At 37.8% G+C, this 12,767-nt stretch overlaps 1 protein-coding gene across 4 annotated transcripts in view; it reads left to right on the top strand.

Annotated features, from left to right (window-relative positions):
* FANCC (FA complementation group C) overlaps positions 1–12,767 on the top strand; it is a 261,535-nt gene that overhangs the window by 61,110 nt on the left and 187,658 nt on the right. Inside the window, exon 1 of one of the 4 annotated variants that reach the window (XM_042964678.1) lies at positions 10,559–10,590. The exons of the other annotated variants lie outside the window; for them this stretch is intronic. The gene's annotated coding sequence lies outside the window, so the exon portion shown is untranslated. Of the gene's footprint in view, positions 1–10,558; positions 10,591–12,767 lie in introns of those variants that run through there. 4 annotated transcript variants of the gene reach the window in all.

Raw genomic sequence — 12,767 nt, 5'->3', positions numbered from 1 at the left:
CCTTTCCAAATTTTTTCTTGTGGGTGATTTCGAGTTTCATAGCATTGTGGTCTGAAAATATACACGGTATGATCTCAGTCTTTTTGTACTTAGGGCTGATTTGTGTCCCAGTATATGGTCTATTCTAGAGAACGTTCCGTGTGCACTGGAGAAGAATGTGTATTCTGGTGCTTTAGGATGAAATGTTCTGAATATATCTGTTAAGTCCATCTGGTCCAGTGTCATTCAAAGCCATTGTTTCCTTGTTGATTTTTTTATTAGATGATCTGTCCATTGCTGAGTGGGGTGTTGAAGTCTCCTACTATTATGGTATTACTATCGATGAGTTTCTTTATGTTTGTGATTAATTGATTTATATATTTTGGTGCCTCCACATTTGGCACATAAATGTTTACAATTGTTAGGTCTTCTTGGTGGATAGACCCCTTGATAATGATATAATTCCCTTCTCCATCTCTTGATACAGTCTTTATTTTAAAGTCTAGATTGTCTGATATAAGTATGGCTACTCTGGCTTTCTTTTATTGACCATTGGCATGATAGATGGTTCTCCATCCCCTTATTTTCAATCTGAAGGTGTCTTTAGGTCTAAAATGGGTCTCTTATAAACAGCTTATAGATGGATCTTTTTTTCTTATCTATTCTGTTACCCTATGTCTTTTGATTGGAGCATTGAGTCCATTGACATTTAGAGTGAGTATTGAGAGATATGAATTTATTGCCATTATGATGCTTGTAGAGTTGGAATTTCTGGTGGTGTTCTCTGGTCCTTTCTAATCTTTGTTGCTTTTGGTGTGTGTGTATATATATGTATATATACATATATAGGGCTGGTTTAGCGGTCACAAACTCCTTTAATTTTTGTTTGTCTGGGAAACTTTTTCTCTCTCCTTCTATTTTGAATGACAGCCTTGCTGAATAAATAATTCTTGGCTGCATATTTTTCTGATTCAGCACATTGAACGTATCCTGCCACTCCTTCCTGGCCTGCCAAGTTTCTGTGGATAGGTCTGCTGCAAACCTGATATGTCTTCCCTTGTAGGTTAGGAACTTATTTTCCCTTGCTGCTTTCATGATTCTCTCCTTGCCTGAGTATTTTGTGAATTTGACTATCATATGCCTTGTTGATCGTTGGTTTTTGTTGAATCTAATGGAGTCCTCTGTGCTTCCCGGATTTTGATGTCTGTGTCTTTCCCCAAGTGAGGAAAGTTTTCGGCTATGATTTGCTGACATAACTCTTCTACACCTATTTCTCTCTCTTCCTCTCCTGGGACCCCTATAATTCTGATGTTGTTCCTTTTTAATGAGTCACTGATTTCTCTCATTCTTAAATCGTGCTCTTTTGCCTTAATCTCCCTCTTTTTTTATGCTTTATTATTCTTCATAAGTTTGTCCTCGATATCACTGATTCTCTGTTCTGCCTCATCCATCCTTACTGCTGCAGCATCCATTGGAAATTGCAGCTCAGTTACAGCATTTTTTATTTCATCCTGACTAGCTTTTACTTCTTTTATCTCCGCAGAAAGGGGTTCTAATCTATTTTGGGGGCGTCTGGGTGGCTCAGTCGGTTAAGCAGCCGACTTCAGCTCAGGTCATGATCTCTTGGTCCGTGAGTTCGAGCCCTGTGTTGGGCTCTGTGCTGACAGCTCAGAGCCTGGAGCCTGTTTCAGATTCTGTGTCTCCCTCTCTCTGACCCTCCCGTGTTCATGCTCTGTGTCTCCCTGTCTCAAAAATAAATAAAACGTTAAAAAAAATTAATCTATTTTGGACTCCAGCTAGTATTCTTTTTTTTTTAATTTTTTTAAATGTTTATTTATTTCTGAGACAGAGAGAGACAGAGCATGAGTGGGGTAGAGGCAGAGAGAGAAGGAGACACAAAATCAGAAGCAGGCTTCAGGCTCTGAGCTGTCAGCACAGAGCCCGATGTGGGGCTTGAACTCAAACCGTGAGATCCTGACCTGAGCTGAAGTCGGTCGCTCAACCGACTGAGCCACCCAGGTGCCCCTTTTTTTTTTTAATTTTTTAATGTTTATTTATTTCTGAGACAGAGCACGAGTGGGGGAGGGGCAGAGAGAGAGGGAGACACAGAATAAGTAGCAGGCTAGACTCTAGCTAGTATTCTAATCATGGTTCTAAATTCTGGTTCAGACATCTTGCTTGTATCTGTGTTGGTTAAGTCCTTGGCTGTCGTTTCTTCCTGCTCTTTCTTTTGGGACGAATTCCTTCGTTTTGTCATTTTGAAGGGAGAAAGGAATTAATGAGGTAGAAAAATTAAAATTAAAAAAATATTAAAATTAAAAAATTAAAAACAAACACACACACAAAATCGAATAAATGATGCTAGATCCTAGGTGTGTTTTTGTCTGGGTGTTGAAGGTGGCTTGATAGATTAGAGGAAAAAGGAGGGGGAAGAACAAGGGAAATTGTTTGAAAATTTGAAAAAAATACTGAAGTAGACTAAAATGAAATGATGGAAGTAAAATAGAATTTGAAAAAAGTTACACAAAAGTAAAAAGTATAGTAGAAAAAATAAAGAAAATATTTTTAATAAAAATTGAAAATAAAAATGAATTTTTTCTTTCTTTATTCAAGAAAAAGAAAAGAAACAAAAAAGAGAAAAAGAAAAAGAGAAAGAAAAAGAAAGAAAGAAAGAAGGAAAGAAAGAAAAAATAGAATAGTTGGACCAGCTAACATTCTGAAATACGACTGAAATTACTTCGATTTCACCTAGAAGTCAAACTATTAAGTGCTTTATAGTCTATAAACTAAGCAGGCAGTGAGACTTGTGTTCTTGAAGAGTGGGGTTGACACAGTTGGACAGGTTTAGTGTAACAGCTCCGTTCTCCACCCGATGGCGCTGCTACCCTACTGCGGTGGATTGTTGTGGCACTTGTAGGTGCCTATGTGCATGCGCAGAAACGGTGAAAATGGTGTCACCCAGCTACCCAGTCTCTAGTAATGGAACTCCGTTATCCCCTATCAGCAATTGCACACCCATCCTTCATCTTTGGCTTCTGCCCACTCCCCACTTCCACACTGTCTGTGACCACGCCCCAGGCAGCACCCCCTTCCCAAGTTTTGTCTCAGATGCAGCTGCCTTCCCTGGCCCCCCACTTCTGAGGGACTGTGGCTTTGACCTACTCTGCCCCTTACTGAGCAATGGCCAGGTGCCAGCTGCACCCAAAAATGCTTGTGGGACCGCACTGCTGTGGGTGCCCAGAGACTGCGGCCAGGTGCCAGCCCGCCCCAGAAAAAGTTCATGAGATAGTGTAGCAGCAGCCCTCAGGGATTATGGAAAATCACAGCACACATCTGGCACCAGGCTTCACCCCCAACGACCTTGTTCCAGCACCAGTGACTGTGGCTGTTCTTTGGGGTCTGCTGGGCCCAGGTGGCCTCAAAGCCTCCACCAAATGTCCTTCCAACAGTGGAACCACTTCTCCCCGTGTGGCCCGAGAACCTCCTGGACCCCACTCTGCTCCTGGGGATTCGCCCTTCCCACCAGAGCACCAGGAGGTATTGAGCTGTGGAGATTCCAGACTCTGTGCTCCCCCTGTTCACAGTCTTAATGGAATTTAAACCCTCTGCTTTCTCCTTTCTCCCTTTTTAGTTCAGTCCCTGTGGCTGTTTCCACTTTTCCACTTTCTTTGCAGCTGCTTTTGGGGGGGCGGTGCTTTTCCTGAACTCTCTCCCCATCTCTGTCCTCTGTCCACAAGCAAAACATCTCCCTGTCCTCAGTGACTTCTCTCTCCCCAAGTTCACCTCTCCAAGCTGTGTACCTGCTGAATTCTGTGGTTCAGGTTGTGCAGATTGTTGTGTTAATCCTCAGATCAGTTTTCTAGGTGTTCAGGATGGTTTAGTGTTGGTCTGGTTGTATTTCATGGACGCGCGACACACAAAATACTTCCATGTTGTCCCACCATCTCAGCTCCTCCTCTCCTCATTGGTTTTAATATAGGCATTTACAGCTATAAATATTCCTCTGAGTTCTGCTTTAGTTGCATCCCATAGATTTTGATATATTGTGTCTTCATTTTCATTATCTCAAATCATTTTCTAATTTCCCTTTTGATTTTTTTGACCCATTGGTTATTTACCATTGTGTTAATTTCCACGTATTTTTGATTACTCCAAATTTTTCCTGCTACTGATTTCTTATTTCTTTGTGGTCACAGAACATTCTTTATATTACCTATCCATTTATAAATATATTAAGGTGTGTGTGTGTGTGTGTGTGTGTGTGTGTGTGTGTCTTTTGTTAGAGAGGTATATTTCCTAGCATGTGGTCTGTCCTGGAGAATGTTCCATGTGACCTTCAGAAGTATATATCCTTTGGGTGGGTGAAGTGCTCTATAATTGGCTCTTAGTCTAGTTGGTTTATAGTGTTATTTTAGTGTTTCCTTAATGATCTTCTGTCTAGTTATTCTATGTATTACTGAATGTGAAGCTTTGAAGTCTTCAACTATTAACATTAAAGTATCTATTTCTCCCTTCATATCTGTCAGTTTTTGCTTTATGAGCTTTGGTGCTCTGTTAGCTGCACATGTTTATACTTGTTATATATTTCTCATGAATTGATACATTAATCGTTATAAATATCTTTTTTTATCTCTATTAACATTTTTAAGTTTTAAAGTCTGTTTTGTAGGGTGCCTGTCTGGCTTAGTTGTTAGCACATGCAACTCTTGATCTCAGGATTGTAAGTTTGAGCCCCACAGTGGATGCATAGATTACTTAAAAAATAGAATCTTAAAAAAAAAAGTCTATTTTCTTTAATATCAGTGTGGTCATGCCACCTTTCTTGTTTTTGCATGTTTTCATGATACATCTTTTCCATTTTTTTTTTTACTCCCAATCTACTTGTATCTTTGAATCTATAAAGTATGTCTTCTGTAGGCTGCATATAGATTTTTTATGTGTTTTTGTACAGTCTGATAATCTCAGACTTTTGGTTGGATTGTTTATTCCATTCACATTCAGTGATGTTACCCATATATAGTTGACCTTGAATTACATGGGTCCACTTATAGGTGTGTTTTTTATAAATACAGTACAATACTGTAAATGTATTTTCTCTTATGATTTTTAATAACCTTTTTTCTTGCTTTATTATAAGAATACAGTATATAACACATATAGCGTATAAAATATGTGTTAATCAACTGCTTATGCTGTCTATAAGGCCTCTGGTCAATGGTAGTTTTTGGGGAGTCAGAAGTTATATGCAGATTTTCAACTGCATGTGTTATCCCTTCTCCCCCTATGTTGTTCATGGGTCAACCATAGTTGGATTTATTTTTGACACATTTACTTTGTATTCTCTGTATGTCTCTTGTCCTTTTTATTTGTCCTTTATTGCATTTTTTTTTTTACCTTAAGTGAATATTTTTAAATATAGCCTTTTAACTTTTTTAAATGGTGTTTTCACTATACTTTTTGAGTATTTTTATTAGTGGTTTTCTAGGGCTTACCATATATATCTTATCAAAATCAGCTTCCAATTTATACCAGATTAATTCCTATTCAGCAGTATATAGACGTATTAATCCTGTATAGCACTGCTCCCTTCTCCTCCAACACAAAAAGTTATACACATTGCATCTTTTAATGTTATAAACCCAAAAATGTATTGTTATAGATACTACTTTACCATATGTAGTAATTTCTTTGGCCTCATACAACTGTGTTCCTATATACCTCATTTGCACTGGTATTGGCAAATATATCACATATATCTTATTTTTGTATGTTACTGGCCTAATGACATGTACATAGTGTTTCATACAGTTGATACTTATGTCAGTTATGATATCCAGGAAGAATATGCATTTATAATGACTTTTACTGGTGTTCTTGTTTTATTATGTGGATTCATATTACCTTCTATGGTTACTAGCTTTTAGTCTTAAGAACTTACTTTCGTATTTTTTGTAAGGTACGTCTTTTAGGAGCAAGTTATCTCAGTCTTTGTTTATCTAGGAAAGTCTTTTTTTCATATAAAGTTTTGAAAGATAACTTGGCTGGATATGAAATTTTTGGTTGACAGATTTTCCTTCGAATATTTTGAATGTGTTATCCCATTCTTTTTTGACTTGTATAATTTCTGCTGAGAAGTCTGTTGTTAATCTTATTGGAGTTCTTGTAAGTAATGGGTTATATTTCTCTTGCTCCTTTTAAGATTTTTTTCTTGTCCTTGACTTTCATCGTTTTTATTATGACATGTCCATTTGTAAATCTCTTTGTATTTATAATGCTTGGAGTTTGTCGATCTTCTTGGATTTTTTTTTTTTTCAGTAAATTTGATAAGGTTTAACCATTTCTTTGAATGATTTTTTTTTCCTCTTCTTTCTATCCGCTCCTTGTGGTACTCATTACAAGTATGTTGGTGCATTTAATGATGTCATACATTCCTCTGAGGCTTTCTTCATCTTTCTTCATTCTTTTTACTCTGTTATCTCTGTCTTGATTTCTATATCTTGAAATTTGCTTATTCTTCTGTCAATTCAAATCTGTCGAAGCACTCTAAAGAGATTTTTTTGTTTTTTTCTGTTACTGTATTTTTTCAACCCCACAATTTCCATTTGGCTCTTTTTTGTAACTTCTATCTGTTTATTGATATAATTTATTTGATGCAATATTGTCATCATACCTTCCTTCTTTAACTATTGTTTTCTGTAGTTTTGAGAATATGTTCATAATCATTGTTTTGAAATCTTTTTCTGATAAATCAACATCTTATTATTCTCACAAGCTGTTTCTGTTGCTTGCTTTTTTCCCCTGGGTATGGGTCATGCTTTCTTGTTTGTTTGCATGCCTCATAATTTTTTGGTGGGAAATTGGACATTTCATGTAATATACTGTACCAGTCCTGGGCACTGGTTGTCCTTTACTGCTCCCTTTCAGGACTTGTTATGTTATTTGTTTGTTTATTTATTTATTAACTGGCTAGTCTATTTCACTTCCTACAGTGTTAAGTCTCTTATGTTGCTCCTCAGCGGCTTTGGATATGTCCATAGTTGCCCTGGGATGATAGTGATAATGGTAGGGCTTTCCTAAACTCTTTCTCTGACTTCACCCAGCTGTTGTGCTCCACTGATAGCTGGATAATTACCCTATTGTTTTTAATAATGCTTGGAGATATAAATTGCTCTATAAATGAATCCTGTCAAATTGTGTCTTCTTTGAAGGAATCATTTCTAAGGTCAGTGTTTGATATTTGTTCCAACCCCAGGAGGGCTTCTCAACTTATTTCCAGTTCTTTCCTGCAAACTAGCTGGCCTGCAGTTTAGCGTGTATCTTGAATCTCCTCCCAGTTGCCTTTCACCACAGTCTTTACTGTTTTGCAAACACACTTAGGCTTGAACTTCTCTACACTTTGTTGCAAATGAAATAAGTTCCTTTGGGTAGGGTTTAGAAGCTATCTGTTATGGCCTGCTTCCCCCTTCTGGCAAAGTCTCTGAGCCAGGGCTCTGGAGCTGGGGTGGTGATAATGAAAAGCTTCTCTCTGAGTGACCTTCTTGCTCCAGGAGGTGAATGCTTAGTGTAGGTGCAGCAGCCTGAGGTCTAGTCAGCTGCCAGTCCTGATGTGGAACCACGGGGGCAGGAGTGTTTAGGGCCTCATTATTTTCAGTGTGACACACTCAAGTTAGAGCTGTCATTTCACAAGTGGGGTCTGGGTGGAAGAAGGGAGCCTCCACCTAATAGTCATTCTCCTTTGGGACTTAGCCTCAGTAACAGGTGGCTGGCAGTAGTTCCCCTGAAAGAAAGCCCTTCTGGCTAGTAGCTGGAGGGAGAGGGAGCTGTTCTGGCTGTTGTAGTGTGGAGTGGCCTCTTGCTGAACTGAGAGGAGAGAGGTAGGAAGTGTTCTTGGTTCAAATATCACAGACTTTTTCTTATCAAATTTTCATTGATTTTCTTGAATAGATACATTTTTTTCATTTGCTGTTTGTCCTTGGACCATTTCCAGAAACTTTAAATAGTTGTTGTTTTAACAGTTTTCATCAGTTTCGGTGGGAGCAGGTCAGCAGAACTCCTCACACTGTCATGCTGGAAGTAGATCCTTTTTTCCATAGGTTTTTAGTGTGAAGTGATAATGTGTTTAGGCTCAAAAAAGTTTGGGGAATGTTCTTTGATGTTCCCATAGTATCCTCTACTTACTCTTTTGTAAAATACATTATATTATCATTTCTTGTGTAATATAGTTCTTCTGCTAGAGCAGAGTTTTTAAAAATTTTTCAATTATGTTCCATAATAAATATACATATATCCTATCTTGAACACATACATATATGTATTATTTTTTTACAAAAGTTTCACCAAGCACACTTGCTGTTTCTATGGATGATATACTATAGTATTTTCTGTTCTGTCTTTTACTTCATTAAAAAAATTGCTTGGTTGCTATTAATTGATCTCACAACTTGCAATTTAAAAAACAGTCTCTAGACTAAGACTCCTTGAGGCAAAGGACTATGCTTGGGATTGAGATTTTATCACTAATTTCTGGCACAGTGCCTGGCACATGGTATCCACTTAACAAATGTTTCTTGAATGACCGTGTGAATGCTGGACTTCTCAGAGTTAAGTTAAGTGTCCTGAGATGCCCTAAGAAAGGTTACAGCATAGAATTAGAACCCTCGCTTGACCCCTGAATCTCTTGACTAAGGAGTCCCTATAAATATCTCTCAGAAATGGTGCTTGGGAATTGTTTTAGCTGAATGAGAGTATGGTTTGGTAAATTTCTTTTTCCAATGCAAATAAAGGGTAAAACCCAGGAAAATACCATGTAAACATTTTGTACTTTCATTGGATCTTTTCTTCCCAGATACTTAAAGGAGGAAATCTGTACTATATGGAAGGAAGCATAGAAACGAGAAAATGTAGACAAAATTATGTGTGGACTAGTTTATTCTCAAAACTTAACTTTAGTTAACCAAATGTTACAATTATGCTTTTTTAGCTAGTGGACATTTGTCAAGATCTTTCCTCACAGTTAGTAGGCAAAGTAACTCATACTGTTTCTTGACTTAGTTATTTTTTTGAAATCCCCCCCAAGTGGATATAGTTAAACCTTTTGAAGATTGCCAGACCAAGTATAGTTCTTGGGGTATAACAAGGAATGAGCAGTAGAACTTTATTAAGACTTAGGCTATGTACATACATACATACATAATCAAGCTGTTACTTAAGATTACCTTGCCCCTAAATGAGTGGTCTTGAAGATGATGCAGGGTAGGGTAAGAGAAAGACCAGGTTCCCTGTGACAGAAAGAGAAGCATCTATTAGAGGAAAAGTTTAAAGAAAAGTCAGCTTGTGGAATTAATAATGCCGGAGGCCATATGGTACTGTTAGATTATTTTATAGTCTAAGTCAAGATGAGAACTTCTTTAAGAATAAACAAACAAAGCAACAAAAAAAACTTCATATGTTAGATGTGAGAGGAGATCTCCCCTCTGAAATTCTTAGTTGACATTGAAAATTGCATATTACTTGGGGGTAGAGTTAGGGGGAGAACCAATAAAAACTTTTGTATTTAATTTCCTGGTGGTTGAAGAGTTCACATTCTAGACTTGGAAGGAGATAATACCTCACAGTGCAACCTCTGTGAATTATCCTGTCTAGAGAAACCAAGCATCTGGCTGTATGAAATTGGAACTCAGAGAACTGATTAATTTTATTATATAGGGTGTGAGGGCTGTGGCTCCTGCCAGCTGTAGTTGAGATCTTTCTCAGTCTCCTCCTGATATTTCTGTTCTTTATGCCCACAGAGTTTAGAGTAGTTTTGAATTTTGTTGGTCCAGAGTAGCCCTGCCACCATGGCCTTTTTAAATACCCTTTTCTTACAGATGGGAGTGAGTGTGGTGGGTTTAGGTTTACAACCAAATTAAGCAGGAAGTACAGAGTTCCTATATATCCTGTCCCCCTCACATGTATAACTTCCCCCACTATTGACATCCTGTACCAGACTAGTACATTTGTTGCAATTGATGAATCTACATTGACACATCATAATTATCCAAAGTGCATCGTTTGCCTTAAGGTTCACTCTTGAGGTGGTAACTCTATAGGTTTAGACAAATGAATAATGACATGTACCTATCATTATAGAATACAGATTGGTTTCACTGTCCTAAATATCCTCTGTACTCTTCCTGTTCATCCTCCCCTCCACCTCTGTGAGCCTTTTGCTTTTATTTTTAAAATTACTTATGGAACCAGTTCTGTTATAATTTCACTATTGTGTTGAACTGTAGAACTATATGTACTTTGACCATAATGTAGTTCAAAGAGTTGGTCCTTAACGTAAGGACTGCTGATATCTTCCTTTTATTCCTTTCTCTCCATTCTTTCTCCAAATGGTAGCATGTCAGCGTATATTGTATAAAAGAGATATGCTTTTATTTCCTGAGATTTCCTTGATGGTCTGCTAGTTAGAGGTACTTCTGGACAAGTGATAAAGTCTGATAATACAGCCCTAAGTAGCAAGGTTTTGCTCTAGCCCCATAGAGCTAGAAGAAAATTTAAAAATGGTTCCTGTTCTCTGTTTACAGGTTACAGTCACTTCTTGTACAGATCTCAAATACAGAAATGGTATGTTCTTCCTACATAACCTTACCTAAAAGGGCTATATATTTCTTGGGTACCTTAATGTACATGTTTATCATTTCCTCCCTGCTGCACCCCTTTTTGAAGAATCTGCCCAGACTTTACTACCCATTGATCACCAATCTTTGCCAGATGAGCAAGTGATCTGGTGGAAACCAATCTAGAGATTCCATTGGCTGAATTGAGCCCATTAGATTCTCTTCCCTGAAAATGGGGACCTTGAGATACTGAGTTAATGAAATGATGATGAATCTTTGTGCTGAAAGATCACCTAGAGCTGTGACCAGGCTCCAAACTATACCATAAACTTACATAACTTAACAACATGTGCAAGCCAGGGGGATCAAAAGTCATGAGTCAGTAGAGGAAGGTGGTCTACACAGAGGAGCTGACAGTGGAGGACACATGTGAAGACCCATGAGCAATAGTGACAGGAGTTTCTAGTCCCAATTTTCATTTGGTCCAGCTTAACTTTGTTTTCTTTCCTTGAGTATCCTTGAGATCTTTTGTTGTAGCATTTTCATAACATTTCCCTTCCCCATTTGACTCAATCTCATTGTGTGGGTTTTTGTTTTACAACTGAGATGTAGTGCCAGTAGTAAAATAGATTCTTATAGAATTAAAATCTTGAAGACTCTGGATTGTAAGACACAAAGAGAGATAGAAAACCAAGGTTTGATTATCAGTGCAAAGTAAGTGTATATGGAGTAGCCTTTTGTCAATGTTTTCTTTACCTGCTGGCGTTTATTAACTCATTCACTACTCTTCCATTTTCTAGGCTAAAGAATGCCTATATCATTTCATCTTTTCTCAAAACAGTAAAAATTTCTGTCCTTTTCTGCCTCTTTAGTTATCACAGTTTTCTTTAGTTTCTTTATATAACCTCAGGGAGATTGCTGAAGTAGGTGCTAGGAGACCTGGATTCTGTTCTTGCTGGGACTCCAACCAAATGGAGATAGTCTTAAGAAAGTACTTCAATGCTCTGCACCCTATTACCTCTTCTATGAAATGAAAGGGTTGGGCTGGATCACTGATTTCTACCTATAGCTCCTGGACTTCTTAAGGGTAATATTCATAGGCGTGGGGCTTAGGACAGGGATGTAAATTTTGGGCATCACTATTTAGCCTACTACAAATGAGATGGCATAGTTAAAACCAGTTTTTTAAACGTTTTTGTTTCCATAGGATCACAAGAATACTTCCATTCTTTATCTGAAACATAATGTGGAAATACTATCTTATAGTGATTTACTTAGTGTGCTGTAGCATGAATCACTGCTTTAACCCAATCAGAAACCATTTTTGTCTCCCCAAAATCTGCTGGCTAGAAAATTACAAGTCTTGTTAGGAAGCAAGAAGGTAGATAATGGGTGCTAGACAGGTAACCACAAATGTCTACTACACCTAAAATTCTAATAAGGACCAAAAATGGGTCAAACCTGGCAGGCTTGCTAAATTTTGCTAGATCTCTGTTAGTGTATTCTAATATTATGGTCTTTTACCCAATATTATCCTTTAAAAAAAAAAATCCTAAGGGGCCATGAATCCCAAGTTGTTGGTTTTGTTGTTGTTGTTGTTTGCTATATTAATGCCAACTTACCAGTTGCTCCTTATCCTAGAATTTTTGTCCCTGCATAACTTCATTCTTTTTCAATAGGTCTCTTCCCTGAGATTTTCACATTCAGTAGATTTATCCTCCTTGCAACGCTCTTGGTTGCCCCTTGCCATGGGGCATTAGCAAACACACAGAGTAGTACAAACTGCATTTAGCATCGCCGTTTATGCACTAGAGAACTGTGACTGGAGTTTTTATAAGTGTTTTTACCCCCTTGTGAGGTAATTGAAATAGAATACAGACATTTATTTTGTTTCGAAGTTTCTGTGATTTACATATGAACAAATCTATACTTCTGTAGGTATCAGATGACTGGTATTTTGGGAGGTATATGTTTTTCTTCCTTGACTGTGCTGTGTAGAGAGATCTTTTCCCTATTTTCATGAGAGTGCTCTGGATGTAATGGAAACCCTGACTAGGACTGGATGAGAGGGTGTGCAACATGATTGGGAATAAACACAAGCTGCTGCTTTTTTATTACAGCTAAGGCATAGTAGAGGTCATGCATATAATGGCTCATAAATAGAGTGCCCTCCAGCAGATCGAT

The sequence above is a fragment of the Panthera tigris genome, chromosome D4 (genome assembly GCF_018350195.1).
Source record: "Panthera tigris isolate Pti1 chromosome D4, P.tigris_Pti1_mat1.1, whole genome shotgun sequence".
NCBI lineage: Eukaryota > Metazoa > Chordata > Mammalia > Carnivora > Felidae > Panthera > Panthera tigris.
This window is presented reverse-complemented; position numbering and strand designations above follow the sequence as displayed.